Source organism: Eretmochelys imbricata, chromosome 24 (assembly GCF_965152235.1).
Source record: "Eretmochelys imbricata isolate rEreImb1 chromosome 24, rEreImb1.hap1, whole genome shotgun sequence".
Taxonomy (NCBI): Eukaryota; Metazoa; Chordata; order Testudines; family Cheloniidae; genus Eretmochelys; species Eretmochelys imbricata.
The window spans coordinates 18,078,070-18,097,871 of record NC_135595.1 but is presented as its reverse complement, the minus strand read 5'-3'; the positions used below and the strand labels follow the sequence as shown (position 1 = coordinate 18,097,871).

The 19,802-nt window shown below is 59.7% G+C and overlaps 1 pseudogene; it reads right to left on the bottom strand.

Annotated features, from left to right (window-relative positions):
* Nucleotides 1-3,936: 3,936 nt before the first annotated feature.
* Nucleotides 3,937-19,802, bottom strand: part of LOC144279997 (hyaluronan synthase 1-like) — a 29,327-nt pseudogene continuing 13,461 nt past the window's right edge.

Here is a 19,802-nt window from a genome sequence, read left to right as displayed (position 1 = left end):
CCACAATAACCCCCCCACCTCACAGCGCCCCCCACCACAACACCCCCCACACCACAATAACCCCCCCACCACACAGCACCCCCCACCATAACACCCCACACACCACAATAACCCCCCACAATAACCCCCCCACCACACAGCACCCCCCACCACACAGCACCCCACACCACAATAACCCCCACACCACAATAACCCCCCCACCACACAGCACCCCCCACCACAACACCCCCCCACCACAATAACCCCCCCACAATAACCCCCCCACCACAACACCCCCACACCACACAGCACCCCCCACCACAACACCCCCCCACAATAACCCCCCACCACACAGCACCCCCCACCATAACATCCCCCACCACACCCCCCCACAATAACACCCCCACCACACAGCACCCCCCCACCATAACACCTCCCCACATAACACAACACCCCCACAACGCACACACACACAACACCGCAATAACACCCCCCACACAGCACCCCCACAACACCCCCCCACAATAACACCCCCACCACACAGCACCCCCCACCATAACACCTCCCCACATAACACAAACCCCCACAACACACACACACACAACACCACAATAACACCCCCCACACACAGCGCCCCCACCATAACACCCCCACAACAGCCCCACCACAAGAACACACCCGCATATAACGCAACACAACACAGGACCTCCAGCATAACACCCCCCACACCACAATAACACCCCCACAACACCCCCACCACAATAACACGCCCACCACACAGCACCCCCACAACACACACACACACACAACACCACAATAACACCCCCCACAACACAGCACCTCCACCATAACACATACCCACACACACCACAGTAACGCCCCCCCCACAGCACCCACCCACCACAATAACACCCACCCACACAACACTCCCATCACAATAACACACCCGCATATAACACAACACCCCCACAACACAGCACCTCCACCATAACACACACCCACACAACACACCCCACATAACACAACACACCTCCCCAGTTACACCCTGCCACAAAACACCACCCCACCACATCCCCCATAACACCCACCCACACAACACACCCTCCCCACCACAACACACCACACAACACAAGACCTCCACCATAATAACAGACTAGCATATAACAGAATACCCACACAATAACACACTCACAACACAGCACCCCCACCGTAACAACCCCCACAATATCCCCCACCACAATAACACACAAACACAATATCACCACCACCATAATAATACATACACATCATGCATACAACACAACACCCCACCACCATAACAGACACCACAACACACACACAACACCACAACCACCACCACAACACAACACCCCCACTACCACAATACACACACAAGACCCCACAATATCGCACAACCACTACACACACAACACAATATCCCAACACCATCACACCCCCACCACAATAAAAACACACCCACACACCCACAATATCTCCCTGCATCACAATAACATACACATAGTCCATAATATCTGCCACCGCCATAACACATACTCCACAATAACACACACACAATATCTCCCACAACATAATACCACACATAACACAACACCCCCACACCCATCACAGCACCCACACCCATCATGCATACTCACCACAACAATGCCACTCACAACACCCACACCAACCATAACATATACACACAGAATACAATACCCCCACACCCACCACAACACATGCACAACACACATCCATCGTGCACACACAAAAGAACACTGCCACACACAGCACACTACACAACAGCCACTTCCACTGTGGCACACGCACAGCACCCACCATGTACACACAACATGAGAATCCTACATACACAATCACACAGCTTGAACTCACCATACACAGTCACAACAGTACTGCACACACAGCACATCCCACTGTGAAATACAACCACACACACAGCATGACAGTGATGCTAACCACACATCCCCTGCACAACTACACATGCACACACAACACCAAACACACATTCCTGAACAAACCCACAATGCTGCACAACTACACACACCGCAAGGTCACACAATTATACACAAGTGCACACAAGAATCACATACACATAAAACAAGACACCAGAGAAACACACCTATATCCCCCGTTCCCACCACACACAACGCTGTACAACCACATACACGAGACATGACAACATCGCACAACCCAGCAGTGCCTCACAATCACATCCACAGTTCCTCGACACCACAACATGACAATACCACACAATCCTAAACATCCCAACAACCACTCCGCCCATATCAGCACACAACTACACACAATTCCCTGACCACACAGCACAAGCAACCCCAGCCATGTCTCTACAGGCATCCTGGGAACTAACCCGGTCAATCCCCAGCCACAGGGAGTCCCACAGGGTAACCCGGCCAATCCCCAGTGGCGGGGAATCCCATGAGTTAACCCAGCCAATCCGCAGTGGCGGGGAGTCCCATAGGTTAACCTGGCCAATCCCCAGTGGCGGGGAATCCCATGAGTTAACCCAGCCAATCCCTAGTGGCGGGGAGTCCTGTGGGTCAGCCCTGCCAATTCCCAGTGGCAGGGAATCCCATGAGTTAACCCAGCCAATCCGCAGTGGTGGGGAGTCCCATAGGTCAACCTGGCCAATCCCCAGTGGCGGGGAATCCCATGAGTTAACCCAGCCAATCCGCAGTGGCGGGGAGTCCCATAGGTTAACCTGGCCAATCCCCAGTGGCGGGGAATCCCATGAGTTAACCCAGCCAATCCGCAGTGGCGGGGAGTCCCATAGGTTAACCTGGCCAATCCCCAGTGGCGGGGAATCCCATGAGTTAACCCAGCCAATCCCTAGTGGCGGGGAGTCCTGTGGGTCAGCCCTGCCAATTCCCAGTGGCAGGGAATCCCATGAGTTAACCCAGCCAATCCGCAGTGGTGGGGAGTCCCATAGGTCAACCTGGCCAATCCCCAGTGGCGGGGAGTTCCACGGGTTAACCCTGCCACTCCTTGGTAGCAGGGAGTTTCGCAGGTCATCATCGATAATCATATCCCACCATGGCGAATTACCGCATTACTCACCTCCCCTCGTTGCTGCCCCCTGCTGGCTGATCTCCAGGGCTGAGCAGCGCCCCAGGGAAAGCTAGGAGGCTGTACAGTTATCTCCTGCGGGTGTTATTCTAAACCATACAACCTACTACCTCAGCCTGGGGCACGCAGAAGAGACGGGCTGGGGACAGGGCCGTTTGAGCCAAGCGCGGCTGGGGGTCTCGGGATCGGCTGGGGGTGGAAGACACTGGCTGGGGGAGTGGGAAGGAAGTCGCCCAGAGCAGCTGGGGAGGTTTCTCTAGAGGCGTTGGCTGCCTCTAGGTGGAATGATTTGGTGGGTTCTCAACTAACTGGCCTTTCCCCTCTAGGGGGCGCAGGTTCTGATCCAGCCCCGGGGGGGGGACTGCTGGGCTCAGGGGGACGGGGAATGGGACACGGGGCCTTTCCCCTCTAGGGGGCGCAGGTTCTGATCCAGCCCCGGGGGGGGGGACTGCTGGGCTCAGGGGGACGGGGAATGGGACACGGGGCCTTTCCCCTCTAGGGGGCGCAGGTTCTGATCCAGCCCCGGGGGGGGGACTGCTGGGCTCAGGGGGACGGGGAATGGGACACGGGGCCTTTCCCCTCTAGGGGGCACAGGTTCTGATCCAGCCCCGGGGGGGGGACTGCTGGGCTCTGGGGGACAGGGAATGGGACACGGGGCCTTTCCCCTCTGGGGGCGCAGGTTCTGATCTGGCCCCATTCCGGTGGGTGAACTCTACGGCTGAGTGGGCGGGCCTGCAATGCCGGTGGGCGGAGTCAGCCCGGGGTCGGTCTCCAGATGTCCTGGCCAGGATCGACACATACCCACAGACTCGAGCTTGTGTGAGGCAGTCGTACCGCAAGTTCGGATCTACGGGTTTATGGCAACCGGCAATGCCGCGGCGGGACCCGGCGGCTGGCAGCCCCGGCCTTGGAGCCATCCGAGATGAGACTGCGACCGCCAGATAGCAGGGGTGAACCTGAAAGGGGGGTGGGAGAGATGGCTGGACAGACAGAGGGGTGTGTATGGGGGTGGATAGATAGATAGATTAGATTAGATAGTCTTGCAAGGAATACATTTCTCAACTTGGAAAAACAAAAACGTTTTTCATTCCTATATTGAATACAACAGAACATGCCCAGAGCAGGGAATAGAAGCCAGGCGTCCTGGCTCCCAGCCTCCGCCTCTGTTCTAACCTAGTAGGCCCCGCTCCCATCCCAGAGCTGGGGAGAGAACCCAGGAGTCCGGGCTCCCAGAGTTTTCATTTAATTCTTTGACACTTTCCCAGATTCTGACAAATGCAAGAGACCATTTCTATGGTTAAAAACCCCCACCCCTTGTGCCTCTGTTTCACACTGTTTCTCGTAGGATTGCACGCCCCCTGCTGGGCGTGAGGGCAAAGGGAGCACCCACCTGGCAAGAAGCCCGCTGGAGACTACAGGTTGGGTGAGGGAGGAAGAAGGTAAGGTCGTGGGGGGGAAGGGAATGGGGGGGAACAATCTGAGAACAGACTGCGGGGGGCGGGGGGGATGCGCTGCAGGGTGGCAGGGAGCAGAACGGAGCTGTGTGGAGGGGGGGATCCTACACGGGAGCCACGGTGGATTTGCCGGCAGGTGTGGTGGGGTGCAACGTGACGGCTGGTTGTGTATGGCCCACAAGCATCACAGAATAGCCTAGGTGCGCAGTGTAGTGCTCGACACCGAGACTCACAGGCTGGCTGCACAGAGATGCTGGTGTCTGGCTCATTCCGACCACCCAGAACCCACTCACCCCGTGTCCTAGGACTGCAGGGGGGTTCCCGGGTCGCTCCGCCTCAACTGGGCCCTGCCGCCACGGGCGACCTGCTTATGCTGCACAATCTGCTCTGCCCGGCCTGTAGCTGGGCCACTCGGCGCCCCTGTCCCGGCCCCGCAGCACCGCTCGGCCTGGCTCCAGAGCGTCCCCTCTCCCCAAGAAAAGAGAGCCCCTTCCCTGCCTGGTCGCTCATATGACGTAATACAGACTATTGATGGACTCGATTTCGTTCTAGGTCATGTATTCCATATCTTAGCAGATAAACATGTTCTATCGTAATGTCACCTAAGTTTAAGCATTGTTAAATAGAAAACATAACATAAAACCCCATAGTCTATATTAATGTAGCATATGTTTAAGCATCGTCAAACCTAATATAAAAACTCTTACTCTGTATTAACCTAAAGTATGTGTAAGTATTGTTAAATTAAATGTAAAATATAATATAAAAACGTTTATACTGTTTATACACAATATTTAATTTTATATTATAAATTTGTACAGATAAACAAGTTCTATATTACTGTAATTTATGTTTAAGGATTGTTAATATAATATAATATAGATTAGCTCTATATTATATTTCATTTTTGGTTTTATATTACAAACGTATTCTAACAGATAAACATGCTCTATATTAATATAAACTCTGTTTAAGCATTGTTAATTAAATGGAAAACATAATTAAAAACACACTCAATATTAAATTAAGTATGTTCCAGCACTGTTCAATTAAATGTAAAATATAAAAACTCATGCTATCCATATACTGTATTTCATTTTATATTATATATTCTTATAAAGTTCTATATTACTGTAAAGTATGTTTAGGCATTGTTTAATAAATAAATAAATAAATAAAACTATATAATATAATATGAAGCTTAAACATCATAATCTCTGCATCCTGACTAGATCTCTGTGTTAGAATAGAAAACATAAAACAAAATATAATAGAGACACCGTAAGGTACATGTAAGGTACATTTTATGGGATGGTATTTTTATTTGATAGGATAAGCCACCCCTCTACGCATTTTACTGTCTGTTTACACACTTATCATAACGTAACGATGCTTAACTATACTGGCCCTTAATGAAGATCATATTTACGGGTTAGAATCTATAACCTATGAATACCACCCAGGGCTTCCATAGGTGGTGTTTCTCACCAGCAGCTCTCAGACCACTTTGCAGGAGTCAAGGTATTTATGCTCCCAGCATTACAGTGGGGCAGGGCTATGCTAGCACAGATGGGGAAACTGAGGCACAGAGGGGTTAAAAGACTTGGCCAAGGTGTGACAAAGTGGGCAGTTTGGGTAATATTTTGATGAAGACTGTGTGTGCCTCAGTTCCCCTTCCCCCCCCCCTTCCAGTGACCCGGTGTGGGGGGAGAGGATTACACTCACTCTCCGGGCAGGCCAAGAGACACAGGTGTGTGCATGCCACCCAGCTGTCTGAGAGGGGAAGGAACTGAACAGGTCCCTGAACAGACAGTCCAAGGCCGGCCCATATCAATGGGGAATCAGAGCAGACGCTGGCAAACTCACTCGCCAGGACAGGGCCAACCAGCGGGGGACGGATCGCCCTGCCGCTCTGCAGGGAGCGGAGCAGAGAGGGCTGGGGGAGTAGAAGGGTAGGCTCAGGAGGGAGTCTGGGGGCTGACTAAAGCAGGAAGTCATACCACCCCTAATAAATAACTCATAACGTACAGTGCCTGGCGCGATGGGGTCTGGCACCAGCACTGGGGCTGTTGGGGGCTACCGTAATACCCCTAATAAATAGCACTCAGTGGGCACGGGAGCTAGCCCTGACTGCCAGCTGCCCAGCTCTGACCCACGTCCCTCCCATGCTCTCACCCCGGACGGCCCAGACGCAAGCTGGGAGCAGTGACCAGGCTGCACCCCCAGCAGGGATGACATCACAGGGGGGAACTGGGGAAGATTAACGCCCAGCCCTGCCGCTCACTCCCAACCTGCAGCCCCCTGCCAGCCCAGCCCTGGGCTCCCCACAGCCCCGAGTTCCCTGCCCAGGGAATCTCGCCCAGTTCTGGGTTTCTCAGCCTCACTCATCTAGGAGCATTTTCCCCAAATTTAGCTCTGAGATCCCCGGCTCGGGGAGGGGAGGGGAGTCTAGTGGTTAGCGCAGAGGGGTGGGGCTGGGAGCCAGGTCTCCTGGGTTCTCTGATGATAATCACGTCTGAGGTCCTATGATTTCCCGCACGTCCCATGAGGCCCCTCCCTTCTCCCTGCCTCCACCAGAACCATCATCCCAAATCCTGGCACACCCCCATGAGGGGACCCATCTCTCACCACTCCCCACCCCCCATGCGAGACCCCCTGCCTCCCGGGTGGGGGGGGGGGAAGAAAGGAGAGGACGCAAGCGGAAAGGGGGAAGGAGAGGAAACCCCCCCCCCCCCGCCGCCGCTTACCTTGCCTTTTCAGTCACTGGCCATTCTAGGGGGGCAGACAGGACAGACGGATGGAAGGAAGGACGGGACAGCCCCCTTCCCCCGTGCTTTATACCTTCCCCCTGATGTTTGGGGGTCAGATTTTGGCGGGTGCCCAGGGGGAGAAAGAGAGCGTGACTGCTTCTCTTGAAGGTCGGGGTGGGGGGACACAGGATGGATGGATGGATGGACGGACATGGCAGGAGGCAGGGGGGGGAGGAAAGAGAAAGGAAGGACTGGGGGGGCGCTGCCAGGGTGTGAGGGAACGAAGCAGACAATGGAAAGGAGAGTCGCAGACGGAGGAAAATGCCCAGAGCATGGCACGGTGCCAGGTCCCTGACGCCCGCCCCAGGCAGTGGGCACTGCTGCCAACACCCCCCCCATCCCACCCAGCACCTGGGCTGTAATGGGGGTGCACGGGGCTGGGGGGCCTCGGGGCAAAGCAGGGGCCCTTAATGAGCAATACCCCCACACACACCCAGCCCGGGGGAGGGGCCATTCGAGGTGGGGGGAGCTGTGTCTGTCTGTCATGCCTTCCCCAGCGAGCGTGGGGGTTGGGGGGGCTGGCATGGCTGGGCGCGTTGCCGTGGTGACCGCTGCCATTGTCTGGCCGGCAGGTCGGTGCCCGCCTCCCCTTCCCCGGGCTGCAATGAATTCACATCACCGCACGCAGCAGACACCACCCCTCAGCGAGCCCCCCCACCGGAGACAGACACCCCCCCACCAGAAATACCCCCCAGGCCTGTCAGCCAAATACAACCAGCCTGAGAGCATCTGCCTCCTCTAAGCCAGGGAGAGCCCCCACATCTGGCAGCCCCCCGGACTGCCCCCCTCCATTGCCCCATCCCCAGAGCCCCCAGATACCCTGCCAAGCGCCCTGGCAGCCTCCCCCGCCCCCGAGTAGAGCAAGGTGGGGTGGAGGACATGGGGGGATGGGGAGACCCAGTCTAAACAACCCCCCCACAGGGAAATGCCTCTCCCGGGGTGGGGGGCCTCCTTTCCCCCCTCAGGACTCCAGCTGTCACTCTCCACCCCTGGAGGTCAGTGGGGTACGGGGGTTGGGAGATGGGTCAAAAAGGGGCGGTCGATGAAGCGGGCAAGGTCAATGGGGGGGGGTGTTCCCAAAATGGGTGGGGCCAATGGAGAGAGAGGCTAAGAGGGCTCAATTTCATAAAGGGGAGGAGTCAATAAGAGCATTCCATTAGGGGGTGGGGCTGATGGGACTGGGCGGGGTTAATGGGGTGGAGTCAATGGAGGGGGGGCCAATGGGAGTCGATTCCATAAAGGGAGGAGCATTCCATAAGGGGGTGGGGCCCATTGGGGGTGGGGCCAATGGGAGGAGGGTCCTTAAGGGTGGAGTCCAGAAAGTGGCGAGGCCAATGATGGGGTGGGGTGGCCCTAAGGGGACAGTCGATGATGGTTCTCCATGAGGGGAAGGGGCCTATGAGGAGTGGGGGGTCCTAAGGGGTCTGGTCGATGAGGGGCGGGGTCTAGGGCAGGGTTCTATAAGGGGGAGGGGCCTATGGGATTAGGATTCCTAAGGGGGTGGAGTCAATGAGGGGAGGGGTCTATGGGGGCAGGGTCTATGGCTCTGTTCTATGAGCGGGAGGGGGTAAGGGGGGGTGTCAATGGGGGGGCAGATAGGGGACCCTCCCTTCCCCCTCAGCCCCTCCCCAACGGGTTCAGCCCCTCCCTCTTCCGCGCCACTCAGCAAAAGTGAAAGAGCCGGTCGGCTGCCAAGGGAACCTGGTTCCCTAGCAACGGCCTCCGGGCGCTTGGCAACGGGCCAGGTCCCTCCCCGCGTGCCCAGCAACCCTCCTCTGTCCCACCCCCCCACCCTGCCAGTGCCCCTCACTCCCGCCCTGCAGCCCCCTGCTAGCCCAGCCCTAGGCTCCCCCCGAGGCCTGCCAGTGCCCCTCACTCCCGACCCGCAGCCCCCAGCCCTCAGTCATTCTGCCAGGGCCGAGGCAACGGACAGGCCTGGAGAAGGGGCGGCAGGACTCAGGCGTTCTTGGCTTCTCTCCTGATGCTAGAAGCTGGGATTACAGGGGGGTTGGGGTGGGATGGGGGGGGCAGGGACCCCTCAATCTTCAGACCCTTTCCACCCCTTGCAGCCAGATCCACCCTGTCTAGAGCTGCTTCCGGATCTGACCCTCGGCGGGAATTCCTGACAAGCTGATCCGTCGCGGTCTAGACCTGCAATGCAGCCCAGTGCTGGTACAGCAGAGCTGGGGGGTGGACCCAGGGCTGGGCTGGCAGGGGGCTGCGGGTCGGGAGTGAGGGGCACCGGCAGAGCTGGGGGATGGACCTGGGGCTGGGCTGGCAGGGGGCTGCGGGTCGGGAGTGAGGGGCAACGGCAGGGCTGGGGCGGGGAGCCCAGGGCTGGGCTGGAAGGGGGCTGTGGGTCGGGAGTGAGGGGCACCGGCAGAGCTGGGGGGTGGACTCGGGGCTGGGCTGGCAGGGGGCTGCGGGTCGGGAGTAAGGGGCAACGGCAGGGCTGGGGGGTGGACCCGGGGCTGGGCTGGCAGGGGGCTGTGGGTCGGGAGTGAGGGGCACCGGCAGAGCTGGGGGGTGGACTCGGGGCTGGGCTGGCAGGGGGCTGCGGGTCGGGAGTGAGGGGCACCGGCAGAGCTGGGGGGTGGACCCGGGGCTGGGCTGGCAGGGGGCTGCGGGTCGGGAGTGAGGGGCACCGGCAGAGCTGGGGGGTGGACCCGGGGCTGGGCTGGCGGGGGGCTGTGGGTCGGGAGTGAGGGGCCCAGCAAGCAGGTGCAGGGGTAGGCCAGGGAACCTAAAATCCTCCTGGCATCAGAAGGGTTAACCCCAAATTGTCCCGCTCCCCAACTCTTCAGGCTGGGGGTGGGGCGCAACCAACCAGCCGCCATTTTGTATCCGGCGCCCAGTGCGAGCTGCCCCGGCCCCCGCCCCCCCACGTCCGTCTGTCCAGCCAAGACTCCTGTCTGCCCGTTACATGCTCTCCCTGCTGTGATCCAGGGATCTGAACAAATAGGGGTCCCCCCTTACAGCTCCGCCGGTGCCCCTCAATCCCGACCCGCACCCCCCTGGGCTCCCCACCCCCACAGCTCCGCCGGTGCCCCTCAATCCCGACCCGCAGCCCCCTTGGCTCCCCACCCCCACAGCTCCGCCGGTGTCCCTCAATCCCGACCCGCACCCCCCTTGGCTCCCCACCCCCACAGCTCCGCCGGTGCCCCTCAATCCCGACCCGCACACCCCTTGGCTCCCCACCCCCACAGCTCCGCCGGTGCCCCTCAATCCCGACCCGCACCCCCCTGGGCTCCTCACCCCCACAGCTCCGCCGGTGTCCCTCAATCCCGACCCGCACCCCCCTTGGCTCCCCACCCCCACAGCTCCGCCGGTGCCCCTCAGTCCCGACCCGCAGCCCCCTGGGCTCCCCACCCCCACAGCTCCGCCGGTGCCCCTCAGTCCCGACCCGCAGCCCCCTGGTCTCTCCACCCCCACAGCTCCGCCGGTGCCCCTCAATCCCGACCCGCAGCCCCCTGGGCTCCCCACCCCCACAGCTCCGCCGGTGCCCCTCAATCCCGACCCACAGCCCCCTGGGCTCCCCACCCCCACAGCTCCGCCGGTGCCCCTCAATCCCGACCCGCACCCCCCTTGGCTCCCCACCCCCACAGCTCCGCCGGTGCCCCTCAATCCCGACCCGCAGCCCCCTGGGCTCCCCAACCCCACAGTTCCGCCGGTGCCCCTCAATCCCGACCTGCAGCCCCCTTCTAGCCCAGCCCTCGGCTCCCACCCACCACTGTGCCAATGCCCCTCACGCCCGACCCGCAGCCCTGGCTGAGCTGAAAAGGGGCGACAGAGGAGGGGGGAGACGCTCACCCTGAAATCTCCCCAGGATGGGCCCGAGGGCTCCGGCTGGGTCCCGGGCGCGGCCGAGCTGCGGGGAAGAAAGGAAGGAGAAAAGGGGGTGAGAGGAGGAGTGGAAGGATGGCGCGCGGGGGCTGTGGGGCTGGGCAGGGCTGCCAGGCGGTGCCCGGGGGGGAGTAGGGAGGGAGGGTGGCGGGGAGGGAGGTCCAGCTGGGGGGGACTGTCGGACCAACCTCGGTGCCAGGGATCCGGTCGGTGCCAGAGAAGGGGGGGGGAAATGAAGGATTGTGGGTAACAAGAACAGAGCTGGGCTGGCATCCAAGGAGCAGCCGGCCCTGTGGTTAACTCTCTCCTCCCCCCCCCGGGGGCGGATCGGCAGCGCCGGGCTGGGCACCAGCCTCGAGCCCCCAGCCCCCCATGGCATCGCCCCCAGAGACCGGCGCCGGGGGGGGCAGTGGCGCCTAGTGGTTGGGGCATCTGGCTCCTGGCTTCTCTCCCCAGCTCTGGGAGGGGAGTGGTCACAACGGGGGGGGGGGGGGGGGGGCGGGAGCCAGGACTCCTGGGTTCTCCCCCCAGCTCTGGGCGGGGAGTGGGGTCTCGTGAGTTAGAATGGGGGCGCTGGGAGCCAGGACTCCTGGCTTCTATCCCTGGATCTTCATTAGGAGTTTTGCTGGGCCGGTTTTTGGCCGGGCTCGGCTTGGCAATGGTGGGTGGCTTCCCTGCCGGCCTGTGTCTTTCTGGGGTGGGGCTGCGGGACCCCCCTCCCCATTGCCCCAGGAAGTGTGGGGTTGGGGTGGGGCTATGAGGGAGGGGGCGGGGCTCACAAGGATAGTTTTCCCTCCCAAAGGGAAAGTCCCTTGTCACTAGGGTGACCAGACCTCCCGATTTCATAGGGACAGTCCCGATATTCGGGGCTTTTTCTTATCCAGGCATCTATTACCCTCCACCCCCATCCCGATTTTTCTCACTTGCTATCTGGGCGCCCAACATGTCACTGAGGTTGTGTTTAAGGAAGGGGGGCCCCTGCGGTGAAGCACAAGCCTTGTTGGGGTGACGCAGCTGTGTGTTTGCACCCCTCACTTCACAGGCAACGGCGGGGGTGGTTGTTGGACAGTGTGTAGTTAACACAAAAGGCAAGAGTGTTGGAGTTAGACTCAGATTGGCTCAGCACGGATAACGCGCACACAAACGGCTCTGTTGACACATCTGTTTGTCTACACATTTGTGTGACAGTGCACAATCATTGTGTTGATGTGCCTGGGTGTCCACACAGTGGTGTGACACTACGCAATTATTGTGTTGTAGTCCCTCTGTGTGTGACACTCCATAAGCATGGTGTTGATGTGCCCATGTATCTTTGTGTGGACACACTTGTGTGACGTGTCAGTCACTGTGTTATTATTCCAGTGTGTGCATACACACCTGTGTGATACTACACAATCCTCTCAAATCTCCTGTGTGTGGGGACACGCTTGTGTGACCACCCAGTCGTTGTGCCAACGCTCCTGTGTGTGGAGAAACTCATGCGACACTCCACAGTCAGAGAGTTGTGTTAACACTCAAGGGTGTTATACACAAAGGTGTAACGCAGGTCACACACACACTGCATTGTGTTTCACTGAGTTAAAACTCGTCTGGGTGAAACTGTTCCATCGTGTTAATACCGTCCCATGAACGGGGTGAATTAACCTCAGGCGAGGGGTCTAGACTCTAGTGGTTTGAGCAGGGGGGGCTGGGAGCTAGGACTCCTGGGTTCTCTCCCTGGCTCTGGGAGGGGAGTGGGAGAGCAGGGGGGTTGGGGAGAGCCAGAACTCCTGGGTTCTCTCCCCAGGCTTGCAACTTACTCACTACAGACAAAATGGGGAGAGCTGGGGTGGGGGGTGCCCAGGGCTGGGCTAGCAGGGGGCTGCGGCTTGGGACTGAGGGGCACTGACTGAGCTGGGGGGTGGGAGCAGGGCCTGGACCAGGAAGGGTTAATGGGGGCGGGGGACAGGCTCCGGGCTGTGTTAGGCCCCGTTGCCATGGCAGCAGACTGTCTTGCTGGCTCTGCCTGACCCCTGAAGGGGGGTTGTTGGGGGTCCCATAGGGAGCGGGGACCGGAGCCAGCGACCCGCACAGGCGGCCCACAGCCCCTGTGCAATGCACAGACACACAGAGCACCTCCCACAGACCCCTTGCACAAGACGCAGAGCAACACAATGACACAGCCATACACAATATCGCCCAGAGAGACACCCCACAACCCCGTGACACCCATCGAGAGCAACACAATGACACACAGCCACCTGGCCATGTGGAGACACAGCGTCGGGGTGGGGGGAGGGGGCACACACTGAGAAAAAGATACACAACCTAACACGGAGATTGGGACACAACACCACTCAGCTACTGAGTGGTGTTGTGAAACGGAGACACAACAACAGAGAGCGAGCAGACGCGCTCAGCACACAGTAACACACATACAAAGCTGGCCCATGCAAGCAGAGAGACTCAGTCACACACACAGCAGGTACAATGACACACCAAGGCCAAACGCACGCACACAAACACACACACACACACAGAGTAAGGCCCATTCCCTCCAGCAGGGGGCAGCAGGGACACACACACACACACACACACACATCTGGAATGCAACTTGACCCTCCCAGACTCTGCCACCAGAAATAATCTGGACAGTTTGTGGGGCACGGGGCCTTTCCCCGCTAGGGGGCATCAGGCCCAATCAGCCCCAGAGCGGGGGGGAACTGGCTGTCTTGAAGCAGATAGGACTGACTACCAGCCTCCTTGCTCTAACCACTAGGCCCCACTCCCCTCCCAGAGCCAGGGTGAGAACCCAGGAGTCCGGGCTCCCAGCCCCTCTGCTCTAACCACTAGGCCCCACTCCCCTCCCAGAGCCAGGGTGAGAACCCAGGAGTCCGGGCTCCCAGCCGCCCTGCTCTAACCACTAGGCCCCACTCCCCTCCCAGAGCCAGTGTGAGAACCCAGGAGTCCGGGCTCCCTGCTCTAGCCAGTGTGCATGGGGGGCAGCAGAAGGGGGAGGGAGGAAGCAGGGAGGGGAGTTTCTTAAAGCAACAGCTGCTGACTAAGGATACCTGAAGGAGTCCCCAGCACACCCTGAAGGGATACAGGGTGTGGGAAGACACTGGGGACCCAGGTGGGGGGTGGAGGTGGTCTGGCTGTCTGGAATAGCCACCAATATGGCCGGACCCTGGAATGAACCCCGCCATCCTATCCCCCCCAATTCCTCAAAGAACACCCCCCAAAAGAAGAGATGTGCCTGGCCCTTTAAATCACCCCATTGGCCTTGAACTTTTAACCCTTTCTCTCCTTCTCCCCCTCCACTGGGGGGTGGGAGTGGGCTTACCAGCTGGTTATCCCAGCAAGGAGCTCCTCCATCCCCCGCCCCGTCCTTCCTTCTTCTCCTCGATCTCCCCCAACCCGTCTCCCCCCCCATCTCTCCTCCTCCCTCTCAGCCTCTTTCAACCTCTCCAGCTCACCGGCCAGCTCCTTCCCTGGTCAATTGGGGGGGAACAGATCTGAGTGGGGGGCAAGGGAGTGGGGGCTGGACAGGCTGGTGCCACACCCCAGAGGTGGCTGCATCTCAGCAGGGTTCCCTGCGTAACCAGGCCCAGAGCCCCACCCCAGAGGTGGCTGCATCTCAGGGCCGGACAAGGGGTCCCTGTATAACCAGCCCACGCCCCACCTCACAGGGGCCTCATGCGCCTGGACCACAATCAGACAGCAGCACAGTCCCTCGGCGCCACAACCCTGGCCACGTGACCACAGCCGGGCAGGGCTGACATCCCCCCGCACGTAAGGAGAACACACCCACAGTCCGCACCGCCGCTGGGACACCACGGCAAGCCCAGCGCGCAACACCGGTACCACCCTGCCGCTGGGGCTGTGCAGCAAGGCAGCCGTTGTGGTGTGGCTGCGACACAACGGAGCAGCGCTCCTGTTCTGTCATGGGCTCCAGACCTTGTCCCTCAGCCACACACACACGCACAGAGCAGGGCCCGTCTCCTCCAGCAGGGGGCAGCAGGGACACACACACACACACACACACACACACACAGAGCAGGGCCAGCAGGGGGCAGCAGGGACACACACACACACACACACACACACACAGAGCAGGGCCCGTCTCCTCCAGCAGGGGGCAGCAGGGACACACACACACACACACACACACACACAGAGCAGGGCCCGTCTCCTCCAGCAGGGGGCAGCAGGGACACGGACACACACACACACACACACACACACACACAGAGCAGGGCCCAGCCCCTCCAGCAGGGGGCAGCAGGGACACACACACACACACACACACACACAGAGCAGGGCCCGTCTCCTCCAGCAGGGGGCAGCAGGGACACACACACACACACACACACACACACACACACACAGAGCAGGGCCCAGCCCCTCCAGCAGGGGGCAGCAGGGACACACACACACACACACACACACACACACACAGACACACACACAGAGCAGGGCCCGTCCCCTCCAGCAGGGGGCAGCAGGGACACACACACCTGCCAGCTCAGCACCGACACTGCCAAGTCCCCAGAGCTATGAACAGCCCAACCCCCTCCCAAGTCCAGCTCACGAGGGGTCTCTCCTCCCTGACCCATCTCTGCTTCCCCAGGCCCAGATTCACCCCCAGCCCAGACCCCTAGGGTCAAAGGTCACAGAACCAGCTGGATCAACCAGAGCGTTCAAGTCGAAAATAACACTCCCGCCCCCACCACCAGTTCTGACCGTGCCCCTCACTCCCCACCTGCAGCCCCTGCTAGCCCAGCCCTGCCCCCAACCCCACCCCCCTGGCTCTGCCGGTGCCCCAGGTTCTATCCATGTGAAGAGAGGCCAGGAATGGGGCTGGAGTGGGGGCAGCAGAGGGAGTTTAGGTTGTGGGGGGGGGCTGGGGTAGAGAGTCACGAGGGGTGCGGGGGGCACTGAGAGCCCCCCCGCTCAGTGCCCTTCATTCCTGACATGCCACCCTCGCTCCTTCTCCCCGCTCCCCCAGCTCCCTCCCAGGTGCCAGAAGGTCACGTTTCTAAGAGGCTTCTGGCTCTGACCCAGACAGTGAAAGTGAAGGGGGGGGGTTGAGTCTGAGATTGTGAGATTGTGTGTGTGCGATTGTGAACAGCAGTGTGTGCGACTGCCACTGTGAGTGTGTGACTGTCACTGTATGTAACTATGCATTGCGATTGTGAACAGCAGTGTTTGTGGCTGTCCCTGTGTGTGTCTGTCACTATATGTAACTGTGTGGTTGCAATTGTGAACAGCATTGTGTGTGACTATGAGCATGTGACTGGGAGGTGCTGTGTGCAGTTGTGTATAACAGTGGGTACAACTGTCACTGCAAGGGTGTGCAGTTGTCATGGTCAGGTTGTGTGACTGATACTGTACGTAAATGTGTGTGTGGTTGTGAACACCAGTGCGTGCGACTGTCACCGTGTGTGACTGAGTGGGTGTGATTGGGACTGTCCATGTGTGCGACTGTCACTGTGCATGACTGTATGCTTGGTTGTGACTGCTCATGGGTGCAATTGTCACTGTGTGGAATTGAATGTGTGCGACTGCAAACATCTGATTGTCTGACAGTCACTGTGTGAAATTGTAAGTCTGATTGTGTAATAGTGTTTAATTGTGATTGTGTAATTCTGAGTGCTCAGGTGACACTGTGTGCGTGCTTGTTTCTGTGGCTATACGTAATGGGAAGGTGGCGGTTATCTGAACCCAGGAGTCCTGGCTCCCAGCCCCTCCCCCTCCCACCGCTCTAACCCCCCCAGACCCTCCTCCTCTCCCAGACACCTTGATTTATGCACAGGCGACAGTGCTGGGAGCGACCCCTGCCCGTGACCTCTGACCTCGTCTGGCTTCACAGACAGTCTGCACCTGGGACTTGCTCCCCCTTGACCCCTTAATACCCCCCCACCAACCGCTGCCAGACGTTAACCCTGCGAGCGCCACGGCCCTGCACAGAGCCTGCACCTAACCTGGGGTCTAACCTGGCTCTGGGAGGGGAGTGGGGTCCAGTGGGCTGGGGGGGGGCTGGGTGCTAGGACTTCTGGGTTCGCTCCCCAGCTCTGAAATTGGGTGTGTGGGGGGGTGTCTGAACCCCTCTCTGATCACCTTCCCCCGCAGAAACTCCCCAGGACCCCCCTCCCCAAATCCCCGGTGGGATCCCCCAGGCGCCGGCTCAGATCTAGGGGGGCTGAGCGCAGGAATGCGGGGGTAGGGCTGGTCAATTCAGGGAAAGTGGAACCTGCCTCCCCCCCGAAACAGAGCCCCAGGCTCCTCCCCGAAAGGGAAACCCCTCCTCATCCTGCCCCCCCCCCTTCCTTGACCTTAGCCACCCTCCCCTGAATGTCCCGTCTCTGGGAAGTTCAAGTCAAAATCATTAACCCTTGTGTGAGGAAACAGTGCCCCACATTCCTGACCCACAGCCCCCCGCTAACCCAGCCCTGGGTGTGTCCCCCCAGCTCTGCCTGTGCCCCTCACTCCCGACCCGCAGCCCCTCCTGGCTGGTTACACACAGTCATGGGGAGCCAAGGATTCCCCCTCCCCCTCTTTGTAACTGCAGCGTGGTGCATCTTGGGAGGAATAAATTATATTGCCAAGGGATAGGCAGAAATGGGGGGTGAGGTTGTTACATACACTTCCTAAAACACCCCCCCGCCCCCCGTATATTCTGTGCTGACCCCTTCCCCTGTCCTCAGCAACATTATTATACAAGAATCTCCAGCCAGCCTCTGGGAGGAAAAGCCAGCAGGCCCCATCACCTCCCATCCTCCCATCCGCGGCTGCGTGCTCTGACCACTAGACCCCACTCCCCTCCCAGAGCCAGGGAGAGAACCCAGGAGTCCTGGCTCCCAACCTACCCCTGCTCTAGCCACTAGATCCCACTCCTTTCCTGGACCCCCCCCCCCATTCTCCAGTGGGTGAGTTGGACCCCAGCATGTCTATCTTTCGTGGGGGGGGGCTCTCTGCTCGCCCATTTGCTTCCATAAGGGGCGTCTCATATCCCCCCCACTCTCCACCTTCATCTGGCCTTGGTGTCCCTCCCCATCTGGGGTGGATCAGCCCTGGCACAGAAGCAATAGGGATCTGCCCGCCATTTCTCCCCCCTCAAAAAGAGATCCCTCAGCATCAGAGATAGACCCCCCTCCTTAAAACTCTCCCCCCAGTTCAGTGTCTCCCTTTCCAGATCCCCCCGCCAAACCCAGCCCTGCAAGATCAGAGAGACCCCAAAGCTTTCCCCCCCCCCAGCTCAGTGCCAATCTGGGGGGTCTCCCTCCATCGACCCCACAATTTATAGAGACCCTGATATCCTCTTTATGCACCTCAGTGCAATTCTGCGGGAATCCCCCTCCACCAACCCCTCCCCCACGATCAGAGAGACCCCCCATAACTCCCCACGCAGCTCAGTGCCAATCTGAGAGGTCCCCTCTGGATCCCCATGACCCCCATGGTCAGAGCTGCCTGGTGCCCATCTGGGGGATATTCTCTTCCCCCAAAATTCAGAGAAACCCCCATAACCCCACAGCTCAGGACCAATCGGGGGGGGGGGTCTCCGATGGATCACCCCTCCACCCCGAGATTGGAGAGACCCCCATATCCCCGGCCACACAGCGCAGTGCCAATCTGGGGGGGGGGTCCTCTGGCCCCCTTCCTCCACCGAACCAAGCCCCCCCCCCTTACAAACCTCATCCACCTACCTGCTCCTAGCGCCGGTTGCGCCGCGACGCGTACATGGGGTGGGTGGGGGGGACGCGCTGAGCGCCTGGGGGAGCCCCCCTCCCCACCCCATGGAGATGAACAAAGAAGCCAGGGAGGGGGGAGGCTGCCGTCGGTCCATTTGTCTGTCTCCCCCCCCCCTCACCGCGTCCGCTCCGGCTGTGTTGGGGGGCTGGAATCTCCCCACATCCAACCCGCCCCACCATCCGCCGGCTCCTCTGCGCGAACTTGACCAGCTCCGCCACCGCCGCTGCGCCCGGCTCCCCCCCGGCCGCGGCGCCTCCGAGGGGCCCGGCTGGGGGAAGCCGGCGGTGGGGGGGCGCTGCAGGCTGCACCTGGGGGGAGGGGCCCCCTGAGCCCCGATCCCCCTCTCCCGGCTGTGTCTGCGCCTCCCCCCCCGCAACAGGAGAGGAAAAGGCAGGAGACGCTGCGTCTCCGTCCCCCCTCCGTCCCCCCCCCACTGGCGGGCTGGGCTGGGCTGGGGAGCCGGGCAGGGGGGGAGCGCTGGGGGGGGGAGCGGGGGAATGTGGCAGGTTGCTGGTCGGAGCCTGGAGAAAGAGCGAAAGATGCAGAAATGGAGAGAGAAGGAGGGAGGGAGCTGGGGGGGGGGGCGCTCCGGAGCTGCAGGGGGAGATGGGGGGTAGAGAGATGGGGTGTGTGGGGGGGGATAGATCCTGTGTCCGGGGATGGATGGGTAGAGACCGGACTATCCAGGGGGAGGGATGGAGAGAGAGCTCCGGGTGTGGATGGACAGACAGAAATACACAGAAGGAAGGATGGAGGGAGAGACGTGGAGAGAGACAGGGACAGAGAGAGATGGAGAGAACGATACACACAGAGATAGATAGATAGATAGATAGATAGATAGATAGATAGATAGATAGATAGATAGATAGATAGATAGATAGAT